A 13344-nucleotide genomic window follows, 5' to 3' on the forward strand; every position below is an offset into this window, starting at 1 on the left:
GCTATCAAACGTCACACCATAACTGGTTTATTATAAAGATGCTTTACAGGTATCTCCGAAGGTGTTTTGGTGGGTTGGCGTGAATCGAGATTATGATTTGTCACTCTGAGTACCGGAGAGGTATCTCTGGGCCCTCTCAGTAATGCACATCATAAGAAGCCTTGCAAGCAAAGTGACTAATGAGTTAGTTACAAGATGATGTATTACGGAACGAGTAAAGAGACTTGCCGGTAACGAGGTTGAACTAGGTATGTGGATACCGACGATCGAATCTCGGGTAAGTAACATGCCGATGGACAAAGGGAATAACGTATTATTGGGGAACGTAGTAATTTCAAAAAAATTCCTACGCACACGCAAGATCATGGTGATGCATAGCAACGAGAGGGGAGAGTGTAATATACATACCCTTGTAGACCGAAAGCGGAAGCGTTAGAACAACGCAGTTGATGTAGTCGTACGTCTTCACGGCCCGGCCGATCAAGCACCGAAACTACGTCACTTCCGAGTTCTAGCACACATTCAGCTCGATGACGTCCCTCGAACTCCGATCCAGCCGAGTGTCGAGGGAGAGTTCCGTCAGCACGACAGCGTGGTGACGATCTTGATGTTCTACCGTCGCAGGGCTTCGCCTAAGCACCGCTACAATATTATCGAGGAGGACTATGGTGGAGGGGGGCATCACACACGGCTAATAGATCTCAAAGATCAATAGTTGTTGTGTCTTTGGGGTGCCCCCTGCCCCCGTATATATAGGAGCAAGGGGGGGAGGCGGCCGGCCTATGAAGGAGGCGCGCCAAGGGGGGAGTCCTACTCCCACCGGGAGTAGGACTCCTCCTTTCCTTGTTGGAGAAGAAAAGAGGAGGAGAGGGAGAAGGAAAAGGGGGCTGCCCCCCTTGTCCAATTCGGACCAGAGGGGGGCGCATGCCTCCTTCCTTTTGGCCTCTCTCCTCTATTCCCGTATGGCCCAATAAGGCCCATATACTCCCCGGCGAATTCCCGTAACTCTCCGGTACTCCGAAAAATACCCGAATCACTCGGAACATTTCCGAAGTCCGAATATAGTCGTCCAATATATCGATCTTTACGTCTCGACCATTTCGAGACTCCTCGTCATGTCCCCGATATCATCCGGGACTCCGAACTCCTTCAGTACATCAAAACTCATGAACTCATAATATAACTGTCATCAAAACCTTAAGCGTGCGGACCCTAAGGGTTCGAGAACAATGTAGACATGACCTAGAACTATTCTCGGTCAATAACCAGTAGCGGAACCTGGATGCTCATATTGGCTCCTACATATTCTGCGAAGATCTTTATCGGTCAAACCGCATAACAACATACGTTATTCCCTTTGTCATCGGTATGTTACTTGCCCGAGATTTGATCGTCGGTATCCAATACCTAGTTCAATCTCGTTACTGGCAAGTCTCTTTACTCGTTACGTAATGCATCATTCTGTAACTAACTCATTAGCTACATTGCTTGCAAGGCTTATAGTGATGTGCATTACCGAGAGGGCCCAGAGATACCTCTCCGACAATCGGAGTGACAAAACCTAATCTCGAAATACGCCAACCCAACATGTACCTTTGGAGACACCTGTAGTACTCCTTTATAATCACCCAGTTACGTTGTGACGTTTGGTAGCACCCAAAGTGTTCCTCCGGTAAACGGGAGTTGCATAATCTCATAGTTACAGGAACATGTATAAGTCATGAAGAAAGCAATAGCAACATACTAAACGATCAAGTGCTAGGCTAACGGAATGGGTCATGTCAATCACATCATTCTCCTAATGATGTGATCCCATTAATCAAATGACAACACATGTCTATGGTTAGGAAACATAACCATCTTTGATTAATGAGCTAGTCAAGTAGAGGCATACTAGTGACTATATGTTTGTCTATGTATTCACACATGTATCATGTTTCCAGTTAATACAATTCTAGCATGAATAATAAACATTTATCATGATATGAGGAAATAAATAATAACTTTATTATTGCCTCTAGGGCATATTTCCTTCAGTCTCCCACTTGCACTAGAGTCAATAATCTAGTTCACATCATCATGTGATTTAACACCAATATTCATATCTGTATATGATTAACACCCATAGTTCACATCGTCATGTGATCAACACCCAAAGGGTTTACTAGAGTCAATAATCTAGTTCACATCGCTATGTGATTAACACCCAAAGAGTACTAAGGTATGATCATGTTTTGCTCATGAGAGAAGTTTAGTCTACGGGTCTGTCACATTCAGAGCCGTATGTATTTTGCAAATATTCTATGTCTACAATGCTCTGCATGGAGCTACTCTAGCTAATTGCTCCCACTTTCAATATGTATCCAGATTGAGACTTAGAGTCATCTGGATCGGTGTAAAAGCTTGCACCGATGTAACTTTTTACGATGGGCTCTTTTATCACCTCCATAATCGAGAAGTATTTCCTTGGTCCTCGCTAAGGATATTCTTGACCGCTGTCCATTGATCTACTATTAGATCAAAATTGTATTCCTTTGCCAAACACAGAGCAAGGTATACAATAGGTCTGGTTCACAGCATAGCATACTTTATAGAACCTATGACTGAGGCATAGGGAATGACTTTTCATTCTCTTTCTATTTTCTGCCATAGTCGGGTTTTGAGTCTTACTCAACTTCACACCTTGCAACACAGGCAAGAACTCTTTCTTTGACTGTTCCATTTTGAACTACTTCAAAATCTTGACAAGGTATGTACTTATTGAAAAACTTATCAAGCGTCTTGATCTATCTCAATAGATCTTGATGCTCAATATGTAAGCAGCTTCACCGAGGTCTTTCATTGAAAAACTTTTTATTCAAGTATCCTTTTATGCTATCCAGAAATTCTATATCATTTCCAATCAACAATATGTCTTGCACATATAATATCAGAAATGCTACAGAGCTCCCACTCACTTTCTTGTAAATACAGGCCTTTCCAAAAGTCTGTATAAAACCATATGCTTTGATCAACTCATCAAAGCGTATATTCCAACTCTGAGATGCTTGCACTAGTCCATTGATGAATCGTTGGAGCGTGCACATTTTGTTAGTACCTTTAGGATTAACAAAACCTTCTGGTTGCATCATATACAACTCTTCTTTAATAAATCCATTAAAGAATGTAGTTTTTGACATCCATTTGCCAGATTTCATAACATGTGACAATTGCTAACATGATTCGGACAGACTTAAGCATCGCTACAGTTGAGAAAATCTCATTGTAGTCAACACCTTGAACTTGTCGAAAACCTTCTTGTGACAAGTCGAGCTTTGTAGATAGTAACACTACTATCAGTGTTCGTCTTCCTCTTGAAGATCCATTTATTTAACATGGCTTGCTGATCATCGAGCAAGTCAATCAAAGTCCATACTTTGTTCTCATACATGGATCCTATCTCAGATTTCATGGCCTCAAGCCATTTCGCGGAATCTGGGCTCATCATCGCTTCCTCATAGTTCGTAGGTTCATCATGCTCTAGTAACATGACCTCTAGAATGGGATTACCGTACCACTTTGGTGGATCTTATTCTGGAAGACCTACGAGGTTCGGTAGTAACTTGATCTGAAGCTTCATGATCATCATCATTAACTTCCTCACTAATCGGTGTAGGCATCACTGGAACTGATTTCTGTGATGAACTACTTTCCAATTTGGGAGAAGGTACAATTACCTTATCAAGTTCTACTTTCCTCCCACTCACTTCTTTCGAGAGAAACTCCTTCTCTAGAAAGGATCCATCTTAGCAACGAATCTTGCTTTCGGATCTGTGATAGAAGGTGTACCCAATAGTTACCTTTGGGTATTCTATGAAGACACACTTCTCCGATTTGGGTTTGAGCTTATCAGGTGAAAACTTTTTCACATAAGCATCGCAGCCCCAAACTTTAAGAAACGACAACTTTGGTTTCTCGCCAAACCACAGTTCATAAGGCGTCGTCTCAACGGATTTTGATGGTGCCCTTTTTAAAGTGAATGCAACTGTCTCTAATGCATAACCCCAAAACGATAGTGGTAAATTGGTAAGATACATCATAGATCGCACTATATCCAATAAAGTACTGTTATGACGTTCGGACACACCATTAAGCTGTGGTGTTCCAGGTGGCATGAGTTTGTGAAACTATTCCACATTGTTTTAATTGAAGACCAAACTCGTAACTCAAATATTTGTCTCCGCGATCAAATTGCAGAAACTTTATTTTCTTGTTACGATCATTCTCCACTTCACTCTGAAATTCTTTGAACTTTCCAAATGTTTCAGACTTGTGCTTCATTAAGTAGATATACTCATATCTGCTCAATTCATCTTGTGAAGGTCAGAAAATAACGATACCCGCCACGAGCATCAACACTCATTGGACCGTATACATCGGTATGTATTATTTCCATCAAGTCAGTAGCTCGTTCCATTGTTCCGGAGAACGGAGTTTTAGTCATCTTGCCCAAAAGGCACGGTTCGCAAGCATCAAATGATTCATAACCAAGAGATTCCAAAAATCCATCTTTATGGAGTTTCTTCATGCGCTTTACACCGATATGACCCAAACGGCAGTGCCACAAATAAGTTGCACTATCATTATCAACTTTGCATCTTTTGGCATCAATATTATGAATATGTGTATTACTACAATCGAGATCCAACAAACTATTTTCATTGGGTGTATGACCATCGAAGGTTTTATTCATGTAAATAGAACAACAATTCTTCTTTGACTTTAAATGAATAACCGTATCGCAATAAACATGATCAAATCATATTCATGCTCAACGCAAACGCCAAATAACATTTATTTAGGTTTAACACTAATCCCAAAAGTATAGGGAGTGTGCGATGATGATCATATCAATCTTGGAACCACTTCCAACACTCATCGTCACTTCCCCTTCAACTAGTCTATGTTTATTCTGTAACTCCTGTTTCGAGTTACTAATATTTAGCAACCGAACAAGTATCAAATACTCGGGGGCTACTATAAACACTAGTAAAGTACACATCAGTAACATGTATATCAAATATACCCTTGTTCACTTTGCCATCCTTCTTATCCACCAAATATTCAGGGCATTTCCGCTTCTAGTGACCATTTCCTTTGCAGTATAATCACTCAGTTTCAGGCTTTGGTCCAGCTTTGGGCTTCTTCGCGGGACTGACAACTTGCTTATCATTCTACTTGAAGTTCCCTTTCTTTCCCTTTGCCCTTTTCTTGAAACTAGTGATCTTGTCAACCATCAACACTTGATGCTTTTTCTTGATTTCTACCTTCGTTTATTTCAACATCACGAAGCGCTCGGGAATCGTTTTCGTCATCCCTTGCATACTGTAGTTCATCACAAAGTTCTACTAACTTGGTGATGGTGACTAGAGAACTCTGTCAATCACTATCTTATCTGGAAGATTAACTCCCACTTGATTCAAGCGATTGTAGTACCCAGACAATCTGAGCACATGCTCACTAGTTGAGCGATTCTCCTCCATCTTTTAGCTATAGAACTTGTTGGAGACTTCATATCTCTCAACTCGGGTATTTGCTTGAAATATTAACTTCAACTCCTGGAACATCTCATATGGTCCATGACATTCAAAACGTCTTTGAAGTCCCGATTCTAAGCCGTTAAGCATGGTGCACTAAACTATCAAGTAGTCATCATATTGAGCTAGCCAAACATTCATAACGTCTGCATCTTCTCATGCAATAGGTCTGTCACCTAGCGGTGCATTAAGGACATAATTCTTCTGTGCAGCAATGAGGATAAACCTCAGATCACGGATCCAATCCGCATCATTGCTACTAACATCTTTCAACTTAGTTTTCTCTAGGAACACATATAAAACATAGGGAAGCAACAACACGAGCTACTGATCTACAACATAATTTGCAAAATACTACCAGGACTAAGTTCATGATAAATTAAAGTTCAATTAATCATATTACTTAAGAACTCCCACTTAGACAAACATCTCTCTAGTCATCCAAGTGATCACGTGATCCAAATCAACTAAACCATGTCCGATCATCATGTGAGATGGAGTAGTTTTCAATGGTGAACATCAATATGTTGATCATATCTACTATATGATTCATGCTCGACCTTTCGGTCTCCGTGTTCCGAGGCCATATCTATTATATGCTAGGCTCGTCAAGTTTAACCTGAGTATTCCGCGTGTGCAACTGTTTTGCACCCGTTGTATTTGAACGTAGAGCCTATCACACCCGATCATCATGTGGTGTCTCAGCACGAAGAACTTTCGCAACGGTGCACACTCAGAGAGAACACTTCTTGATAATTAGTGAGAGATCATCTTAAAATGCTACCGTCAAACAAAGCAAGAATAAGATGTATAAAAGATAAACATCACATGTAATCAAAATATGTGACATGATATGGCCATGATCATCTTGCGCCTTTGATCTCCATCTCCAAAGTACTATCATGATCTCTATCGTCACCGGCACGACACCATGATCTTCATCATCTTGATCTATATCAATGTGTCGTCACATGGTCGTCTCGCCAACTATTGCTATCGCATAGCGATAAAGTAAAGCAATTATTTGGCACTTGCATCATATGCAACAAAGAGACAACCATAGGGCTTCTGCCAGTTGCCGATAACTTCAAAAAAACATGATTACCTCATACAACAACTTATATCTCATCACGTCTTGACCATATCACATCACAACATGCCCTGCAAAAACAAGTTAGACGTCCTCTACTTTGTTGTTGCAAATTTTACGTGGCTGCTATGGGCTGAGCAAGAACCGTTCTTACCTACGCATCAAAACCACAATGATAGTTCGTCAAGTTAGTGTTGTTTTAACCTTCTCAAGGACCGGGCGTAGCCACACTCGGTTCAACTAAAGTTGGAGAAACAGACACCCGCTAGTCACCTGTGTGCGAAGCACGACGGTAAAACCAGTCTCGCGTAAGCGTACGCGTAATGTCGGTCTGGGCCGCTTCATCCAACAATACCGCTGAACCAAAGTATGACATGCTGGTAAGTAGTATGACTTGTATCGCCCATAACTCACTTGTGTTCTACTCGTGCATATGACATCTACGCATAAAACCAGGCTCGGATGCCACTATTGGGGAACGTAGTAATTTCAAAAAAGTTCCTACGCACACGCAAGATCATGGTGATGCATAGCAACGAGAGGGGAGAGTGTAATCTACATACCCTTGTAGATCGAAAGCGGAAGCGTTAGAACAACGCGGTTGATGTAGTCGTACGTCTTCACGGCCCGGCCGATGAAGCACCAAAACTACGGCACCTCCGAGTTCTAGCACACATTCAGCTCGATGACGTCCCTCGAACTCCGATCCAGCCGAGTATCGAGGGAGAGTTCCGTCAGCACGACGGTGTGGTGACGATCTTGATGTCCTACCGTCGCAGGGCTTCGCCTAAGCACCGCTACAATATTATTTAGGAGGACTATGATGGAGGGGGGCACTGCACACGGCTAATAGATCTCAAAGATCAATAGTTGTTGTGTCTTTGGGGTGCCCCCCTGCCCCCGTATATATAGGAGCAAGGGGGGGAGGCGGCCGGCCTATGAAGGAGGCGCGCCATGGGGGGAGTCCTACTCCCACCGGGAGTAGGACTCCTCCTTTCCTTGTTGGAGAAGAAAAGAGGAGGAGAGGGAGAAGGAAAAGGGGGCTGCCCCCCTTGTCCAATTCGGACCAAAGGGGGGGTGCATGCCTCCTTCCTTTTGGCCTCTCTCCTCTATTCCCGTATGGCCCAATAAGGCCCATATACTCCCCGGCAAATTCCCGTAACTCTCCGGTACTCCGAAAAATACCCGAATCACTCGGAACCTTTCCGAAGTCCGAATATAGTCGTCCAATATATCGATCTTTACGTCTCGACCATTTCGAGACTCCTCGTCATGTCCCCGATATCATCCAGGACTCTGAACTCCTTCGGTACATCAAAACTCATAAACTCATAATATAACTGTCATCGAAACCTTAAGCGTGCGGACCCTACGGGTTTGAGAACAATGTAGACATGACCTAGAACTATTCTCGGTCAATAACCAATAGCAGAACCTGGATGCTCATATTGGCTCCTACATATTCTGCGAAGATCTTTATCGGTCAAACCGCATAACAACATACGTTATTCCCTTTGTCATCGGTATGTTACTTGCCCGAGATTTGATCGTTGGTATCCAATACCTAGTTCAATCTCGTTACTGGCAAGTCTCTTTACTCGTTACGTAATGCACATTCCGTAACTAACTCATTAGCTGCATTGCTTGCAAGGCTTATAGTGATGTGCATTACCGAGAGGGCCCAGAGATACCTCTCCGACAATCGGAGTGACAAAACCTAATCTCGAAATACGCCAACCCAACATGTACCTTTGGAGACACCTGTAGCACTCCTTTATAATCACCCAGTTACGTTGTGACGTTTGGTAGCACCCAAAGTGTTCCTCCGGTAAACGGGAGTTGCATAATCTCATAGTTACAGGAACATGTATAAGTCATGAAGAAAGCAATAGCAACATACTAAACGATCAAGTGCTAGGCTAACGGAATGGGTCATGTCAATCACATCATTCTCCTAATGATGTGATCCCGTTAATCAAATGACAATACATGTCTATGGTTAGGAAACATAACCATCTTTGATTAATGAGCTAGTCAAGTAGAGGCATACTAGTCACTATATGTTTGTCTATGTATTCACACATGTATCATGTTTCCGGTTAATACAATTCTAGCATGAATAATAAATATTTATCATGATATGAGGAAATAAATAATAACTTTATTATTGCCTCTAGGGCATATTTCCTTCACGTATGTTGTTATAACGGTTCGACCGATAAAGATCTTCATAGAATATGTAGGAGCCAATATGAGCATCCAGGTTCCGGTATTGGTTATTGACCGGAGAGGTGTCTCGGTCATGTCTACATAGTTCTCGAACCCATAGGGTTCGCACGCTTAACATTCGATGACGATTTAGTATTATATGAGTTATGTGATTTGGTGACTGAATGTTGTTCAGAGTCCCGGATGAGATCACAGACATGACAAGGAGTCTCGAAATGGTCGTGAGGTAAAGATTGATATATATAGGATGATAGTATTCGGACACTGGAAGTGTTCCGAAGTGTATCGGGTAATTATCGGAGTACCGGGGGTCACCAGAACCCCCCGGGGGAAGATATGGGCCATAAGAGGGGAGCACACCAGCCCACAAGGGGTGGTGCGCCTCCCCGTAGGCAGGAGGCCGAATTGGAGAAGTAAAAAAGGGGGTTCAGCCCCCCTTCCTTCCTCTCTTCCCCTTTCCCTTTTCTCTCCGATGATATATGAAGGGGGGGGGCACTTGGAAAACCCCAAGTAGGATTCGTATCCTACTTGGGGCGCCCCTTGGCTGCCTCTCCTCCCCTCCCACCTATATATATGTGGGGAGGGGGGCACCTAGAACACAACAATATCAATTGTTAGCCGTGTGCGGCGCCCCTTCTACAGTTTACACCCCCGGTCATATTCTCGCGGTGCTTAGGTGAAGCCCTGCAAGGATTACTTCACCATCATCGTCATCACGTCGTCGTGTTGACAAAAACCTACTTCCTCAACACCTTGCTGGATCAAGAAGGCGAGAGACGTCATCGCACTGAACGTGTGCAGAACTCGGAGGTGCCGTATGTTCGGTGCTTGATCGGTCGGAACGAGAAGAAGTTTGACTACATCAACCGCGTTGTCAAATGCTTCCGCTTCCGCTTTCGGTCTACGAGGGTACAAAGACACACTCTCCCCCTCTCGGTGCTATGCGTCTTCTAGATAGAATTCAAAAAAAGTACGCTCCCGCTAGGAATCGAACTCGCACCCTTCGCTATCTACAGTGGCTCGGCTAACCGCTACGCCATGTACTTACTAGTGATCGAATGCAGCTCGAACGCTCTAAAAACTACCTACCCATACATGCGTTTCTTTTAAAAAAATTGAAACTTCACAGATTTCGAAAAAAAATTCGTGGACATGCAAAAAACGTTGCCCTATTCAAGGAAAGTTCACTAATTTGAAAAACGTTCATCTTTTTTCTTAAAAAAATAGTTCACAGGAAATGAAAAAGTTCATGAAAAAATTGAAACAAATTCATCAATATTGAATTTTTTTTCACAAAACTGAAAATGTTCATCAATTTTCAAAAAAAGTTCAACGATTTTGAAAAAAGTTCATGAATTTGAGAAAAGATCATCAAATCTAAAAAAAGTTCATCGAATTGGATGAAAAGTTCACCGAATTTGAAAAAGAAATTCATCAAATTGAAAAAAGTTCATCCAATTTGAAAATCATTGATGAACTTTTTTTCATCGAATTGAAAAAAGTTCACTGAAATAGAAAAAAGTTCATCGAATTTTAAAAAGTTCACCAATTCCGGAAAAAGTTCACAAGTTTGAATTTTTTTATCAGTTTTGAAAAACAAAACTCAATGACTTGAAAAAAGTTCACGGATTTTGATAAAGTTCACGGATTTAAGAAGAAAACAAGAGAAAAGAAAGAAAAAAAACAATCAGATAAGTAAGAAGAAAAAAAGGAGAAAGTAACAAATACCACAAGAAGCGGTTTGGGCGAGTGGTTAGCACACGCCATATGGTACAGCGAGATCGCGGGATCGAATCACCGCCAACGCACGAAGGAACTCGATTTTTGCCGCTATTAGCGGGAAAAAGGAAAACTAAATGGGCCGGCCCAGCTCGTAGGGGGGGTGCGCGCCGCTTTGCGTTTAACACATTAACGGGCGCAGCGGGCGCCAAGTAGAAAACGCCTTAAACGCCTTGCCGCTATTAGCGGGAAAAAGGAAAACTAAATGGGCCGGCCCAGCTCGTAGGGGGGGTGCGCGCCGCTTTGCGTTTAACACATTAACGGGCGCAGCGGGCGCCAAGTAGAAAACGCCTTAAACGCCCGCTATAGGTGTTTCTGCAAACGGGCGCATACCCACCCTCCGCGCTGGGCCAGCCCATCTGCCTTTCTCTTTCTTTGTATTTCAAAACGCAAAAAAGCACGCGTGCGTGATTCGAACAGGCGACTTCCTGGTTTGCAGTACTACACACTAAGCACTACGCCAATAAACCTCACGTGATAAGTTATCTCTTTCCTTTGCTTTTATTCTTTCCACTTTTTCTTTTTATTTTTTCCTTTTTTCCTTTTCTTGTTTTTGTTTTTTGTTTTTTTTTTCTTCTTCCTGGTTTGACAAAATTTCTTAAAATTCGTGATATTTTTTAAATCAATTAACTTTTTTTCAAATTTGATGAATTTTTAAAGAAATTATGATCTTTTTTAAATTCAATGAAATTTTCTTTCTGCGTGTGAAAAATAGATGATTTTTTTTTCAGATTTGATGAATTTTTTTCAAATTCGATGAACTTTTATTTAACTTTGATGAACTTTTTTCAAATCCGATGAACTTTTTCCAACATTGATGAACATTTTTTTTGAAATTGATGAACTTTTTTCAAAAGCGTTGAACTTTTTTCATTTTTTTCATGAACTTTTCTCAAAAGTGATGAACGATTTTTGAGTTCATGAATTTTTCTTCAAAAATGGTGAACTTTTTCAAATTCATGATTTTTTGAAAATAATTCAAAAATCAAAGTGATATAACAGACAGTATTCTTCGAATAAATAGCGCCGCCACGCTCTTCTTATAGACTTGTCGCTGGCATCTGTCACGAATGTGCGATGGCTCTAGTGGTTAGCTCAACTTGGAGAAGAATGCAACAACCTGAGTTCCAAACCAGGGAAATGCACCTTTTGCGTTTTTGGCGTTATACATTCGCTCCCATCCGCCTTCATGGGCCGGACAGGAGCTCTCGTAGCCCGCAGCAAGCTCTAGCGATGGCTTGCCTGGGCAAAACGGTACTGTGACGGTTTATTAACCACTTGTCGGGTTGGTTCTTCTCTAGTCCATACTTGTTTGACTGTTTCAATATGTTTTTCGCTCGAGAACTGAATCGATTGACTATCCTTCAAATTTAGCGGGGCCGGTTAGGAGAATCGATTTTCTGTTTTCATCGCTCCAGGTTATAAACTGTTTCGCTACAACAGAATCACATAGGAAACCACCTTTCAAAAAAGGAATAGATTATAAAAAACAACATTTTTTCTTAAATGAGATTCAAGAGTATGGAAAAAAATAGTTCAAAACTTTGAGAAGTTCGTGGAATTCGACAAAAATAATAGATTTTTCGAAAAGTTCGCCCATTTGAAAAAATATCATCATTTTTTTAAATCACGAATACGCAAATAGTTCATCAATTTAAAAAAAATCACGAACTTAAAAAATACTTTATTGATTTGGAAAAGTTTATTGATTTTTTTAAAATTCATCAGTTTCAAATTATTTTTATCAAATTTTGAAAAATGTTCATCATTTTTTTAGAAAATTCATCAAATTTGGAAAAAGGTTCATCAAACTTTGAAAAAATGTTCATCAAATTTGAAAAAACGTTCATTAATTTTTTTTAAAATCGTCGGAATGTAAAAATAAAATTTTGGAAAAGGTTCATTTTCATCGATATTGAAAAAAAATTCATCAATTTTGAAAAATATTCATTGTATTTGAAAAAAGCCATCAATTTTGGAAAAATAGTTCACCGATTTTATAAAAAAAGTTCATCAATTTTGCAAATAGTTTATACACTTTGGAAAAGAAAATTTTAAAAATAAAAAATAAAAGTAATAAAGGAAAAGAGAAGAAAAAAAACAAATGAAAAAGAAAAAAACAAACAATGTAAATCACGTTGCGCAACAGTAGAAAAGAGTAAAACGAAGAAATAAATCATGATAGTTGAGGTGTCTTGGTTGGTCAACGCGGTTTGTACTGATTGAAGAGGTCTCTAGCTCGACTGTTGCCCCCGCATTCCCTTTTTGCAGTTCTTAATGGAAAAAATGGAAATGGGTCGGCCCAGCGCAGAGGGGGTATGTGCCAGTTTGCAAATTGCACTTTAACAGGCGCATAAGACGCCAAATAGAAGATGTCATAGGCGACACACAGCATTTACGAACGGGCTCAAACGTTTGGGATCGGCAGACCGGCCGAATCTTGGGCCGGCGCCTCACCCACGCGTCCGCTGCATTTCTATTTCCAGGCGACACGTAAGCTTGTGGGACCCCAGCTAGTGCCTTATCTCTTCCCATCCGCTATTTTTGTTTCTTCCCAGCGCAATCCTCAGCTAGTGCCCCCGCATTCCCTTTTTGCAGTTCTTAATGGAAAAAATGGAAATGGGTCGGCCCAGCGCAGAGGGGGTATGTGCCAGTTTGCAAATTGCACTT

This window comes from Triticum aestivum, chromosome 4B (genome assembly GCF_018294505.1).
Source record: "Triticum aestivum cultivar Chinese Spring chromosome 4B, IWGSC CS RefSeq v2.1, whole genome shotgun sequence".
In the NCBI taxonomy this organism is placed as follows: Eukaryota; Viridiplantae; Streptophyta; class Magnoliopsida; order Poales; family Poaceae; genus Triticum; species Triticum aestivum.